Source organism: Orycteropus afer, unplaced genomic scaffold (assembly GCF_000298275.1).
Source record: "Orycteropus afer afer isolate SDZICR_OR568_19922 unplaced genomic scaffold, OryAfe1.0 scaffold00314, whole genome shotgun sequence".
NCBI lineage: Eukaryota > Metazoa > Chordata > Mammalia > Tubulidentata > Orycteropodidae > Orycteropus > Orycteropus afer.
The window spans coordinates 4,161,981-4,166,232 of NW_006921901.1; the positions used below are offsets into that span (position 1 = coordinate 4,161,981).

The window sequence follows — 4,252 nt, forward strand, 5'->3', positions numbered from 1 at the left end:
CATTTAATGTCTTACCTATTTCTGAAAATTTAGTATTAATCTTCTGGATTTCTGTCTGTAGATTTTGTATCATTTCTCTTCATTTATTTTGTCATTTTGTTCTTGTATTGTCTTTTGAAATTGTTGTAGGGTTTTCTCTGTGTTTTCCTTGATCTGTCTCTCAATTCATTGAAGATACCCCAATATAATTCTTTTGAGTTCCTTATCAGGGATTTCCAGTGCTTCCTCAAGGATGTGTTTTGGGTCTGTATCCTGGTCCTTTGTTTCTCCTGCTTTATCTTGCTTCTTTGTGTGGACTGTGATGCTCTGTTGTCTCTGAGGTATTGTGATGTTTTTGTGTTTATGTTTAATTGGTGATTGTATGTTAGAGTGACTTGCCCACAATTTTCATTTTTTTTGTTTTGTTTGTATGTTAGCTACACAAGCAGGGTACTGTGCTCCTCTATTCGCTAGTTGACAGCACTTACACACTCGCCACTTGTCCCCTTTCCTGTTGACAGCCTCTCATATGTCCCTGCCAACCTTGGCAAACAGAGCCTATTCTTAGGTCCCTGGAATCCGAATGAGAATGTTATCACTTTAAAATCCAAAATGGTTGTCACTTGTAAAGATTCCAGATGGCTGCACACCTGGTCACTTTAAATATCCAAAATGGCCACCACTTGTAAACATTCAAAATGGCTGCACTCTCCGGACAGTGGAAAGTCAGTAGCTCAGGTCTCCCTCCTTGCTGTTTCCCTTCCTAGTCATAGGCCACCAGCGCAGTTGTCCCTGCAGCCCTTGGTGACTGTGCCTGATCTTTAGGTCAATTCTCAGGTCCCAACACCACTTGGAAATACTCAGGCTATTGGTACCGTCCAAGTAGCTGACAGTCCGCAGCACCAACTGTCTCTGTTCTAACTGTTTTCATTCAGGTTTTTCCACTAGTTGGTGCCTAATCCACTTCTGTATAGTGCCTTTTAAAGCTCAGGGTTCTAGGCTTATCTTCTGTAGCTCTGTCAATTGGTTTCTCTTTTCTTTGTTGAAGAGGGTCTATGTCATTTGTCTGCCTATTCCTCCATCTTACTGGAAGTCTGGGTTTGGTCTTTTTGGTTTAAGGCATAACATGGTACAGTCTAATAGGGAGAAATAGAAATGCATCTTACTATCATGGAAGTGAAACTATTTTTGTGTTGGTGTTGAATTGTGTATAAACACTTCTGAAATGAGTAACATGTATTTCTTAGAGTTTTTTCAAAAGGGGGTTTAGAAGGGAAACTTTTTTGATATGTAGCAGAGGCACAATATTTGTCATATAGGAAAAAATGTGGGTTTTGGAGCCAAAAATAGGCTTGGGTTTAAGAGCATGTTATTAAGTAAACTAAACTCACTACCACTGAGTTGGTTTTGACTCATAGTGACCCACATTGGGTTTCCAAGGCAGTAAATCTTTAGGGAAGTAGATTGTCCTGTCTCCCTTCTGTGGAGTGGCTGCCTCATAGTGACCCCTCTTTGGGTTTCTGAGGTGGTATCTCTACAGAAGTAGATTGCCCGGTCTTCCTAGGAGTGGCTGGTGGGTTTGAACAACCAGCCTTCTGGTTAGCAGTCAGATGCCTTAGGCACTACGCCACCAGAGCTCCTGGAGGGTGTTATAGAGTCTCTTATAACCTCGGCTTTCCCATTGATAAAATGGGAATGATAATACCTTACAAAGTAATTGTGAGGATTAAATCAATCAGCACATACCAGGTACCATGTGAAGTGCCTTACCTAGAGGAAACAGTTGTAGCTGGCCTTATTATTGGAGTACTTAGGTTAATGTTTTTACTTTTTTCTTTCCCCTAATAAATGTTTGTGATTTCTATCAAAATGTTTTGTTTTAAAAATACCAAATTCATAAGACTCTATCACATGAGTCCAGAAAACTTCATTTTAAAATTTCTGTAAATTCTTGGTGTTTGTTTTGATGTGTTTTTTTTGGTAAAGGCATAATAGAAAAGTGTGCTATTTATGTTCTCATAGCAAGTTTTCATTACATAATATGTTCAGTGAAATGTATCTTTTTTTGAGCAAGGTCTTAATGGTAAAATGTCGATACGTGTGTAAAAAGATAATTTTTAAAAATCAATATCCAGATATAAAATTCTTCTCTCCCTTCCTACATTTAAAACTTGCAAATTATTTATTTCATACACACACACACACACGGACACATACATACATTTATACTATATATTGAACATATGTATACAACTATGACATACATATATATATATACAACTGAGACTGATAACTTCCTCTTTGTTGATTTTATAGAGTTATAACTCTTAGCTTCAATTACTCTCTGGTCAGATGTAGTTTTGGGAACATTCAGAAATTAACCTGGTCCTGTGTAGAGAGCTTACTAAGTGAATCGGGTTGTTAGGTGCTGTCGAGACTGTTCTGACTTACCACGACTTACCACGACCCTAGGTACAACAGAACAAAAGTGCCTTGTCCTCTGCCATCCTTACTGATTGTTCCTATGCTGGAGCCCATTGTTGCAGCCACTGTGTCAGTCCATCTTATTGAGGGTCTTCCTCTTTTTCGCTGACCCTCTACTTTTCTAAGCATGATGTCCTTCTCCAAGGACGTGATGATAGCATGTTCCTGAATAATGTCCCTCATGATAACATGTCCAAAATACATGAGATGAAGTCTTGCCGTTCTTGGTTCTAAGGAGCATTCTGGCTGTATGTCTTCTAAGATATTGTTGTTGTTTGCCGTTGAGTCGGCCCCGACTCGTAGAGACCCCTCCTTGGGTTTCCAAGGCAGTATCACTACGGAAGTAGGATTGCCCAACCTTCCTTCCAAGGAGTGGCTGGTCTTCTAAGATAGATTTGTTTATTCTAGCAATTCATGGTATATTTAACATGCTTCACCAACACCATAATTAAAATGCATCAATTCTTTGGTCTTCCTTATCCATTGTCCAGCTTTTACATGCATATGAGGTGATTAAAAGAAAATACCATGGCTTTGGTCAGGCACACCTTAGTCCTCAAAATGACATCTTTGTTTTTAATACTTTAAAGAGGACTTTGCTGCTGATTTTCCAGTGTAATATGTTGTTTGATTTCTTGACTGCTGCTTCCATGGGCATTGATTAAAATGAAATCCTTGACAACTTCAACATTTTCTCCATTTATCATGATGTTGCTTACTGGTCCAGTTGTGAGGATTATTGTTTTCTTTATGTTGAGGTGTAATCTGTACTGAAGTAGTCTTCCTTCCCAGTCTGTCTTAGTCTGGAAGCTCCACTTAGGTGACCCTGCTGGTATTTGAAATACCAGTGGCATAGTTTCCAGCATCACAGCAACCACCATAAGCCACCGCAGTACTATAAACTGACGGAGTAGTTGAAAATTGGGTACCATATTTTTAAAAGGTGGATAACTACCTTATTCAAAATAAAATTAAATTTATTTACATCTAGTCACATATGTAGTGTTTATATAGTATTTTTATGTAGTAGGAAGATTAAATACAAGATTAGAACAGAGATTGCAGATAGGTACTACCTACCCTCATACTGCACTATTGACATCCACCTCTCAGTAACAAAGTTACTATAAAATTCCCTCCTCATTTTCTAAAACCATAGTTTTATATAATAAGGCAGGTTATTCCACAGTGACTTTTGGTAAAGCTACTGAGAAAAAAAAAAATTACTTAATTCAGAGATGATGAATAGATGGAAAATATTCTAATTAATGAAGTTATATGATGATTCTGATTGACTAAGAGAGCTTTGCAAACATTCTGAGGCTACATCTCCCTTTTTCCTACCCAATTAGAAGTAGGCTCAGAATGTCACACAGCTCTGTCAGTTAAGATAACTACTGCTAAAAATGTTGTCTTTCCAGTTTATGTATGTATATTTTTAAAAGAACATTAAGGTTATACTATACACATGCCATTTTGTAACCTGTTGCTTAATATACTAGGCACAGTTACTTATATCATTACTGTTTCCTTTATAACTTGATTTTTAATGGCTGTATAATATTCCTGCCTGAATCTACCATGAAATTTAACCATTTGCCTATTGTTGAATATTTATTTTTCTTCAACTTTTCTTTATTGTAAATTAAAAAACTGAAAAATCCTATAACTATGAGACCAGAAGAACTAGATGGTGCCCAGCTACCACTGCCATCCACTTAGAAGGAATGTAGGAGATCCTGCATAGAGAGGGAGAACAATGTGGAACAAAACTCAAAATCATTTGGAG

The 4,252-nt window shown here is 37.5% G+C and overlaps 1 protein-coding gene across 1 annotated transcript in view; it reads left to right on the forward strand.

Moving 5' to 3' along the window:
* LOC103206425 (JNK1/MAPK8 associated membrane protein) overlaps positions 1-4,252 on the forward strand; it is a 25,026-nt gene that overhangs the window by 6,367 nt on the left and 14,407 nt on the right. The gene's annotated exons all lie outside the window — the stretch shown is intronic.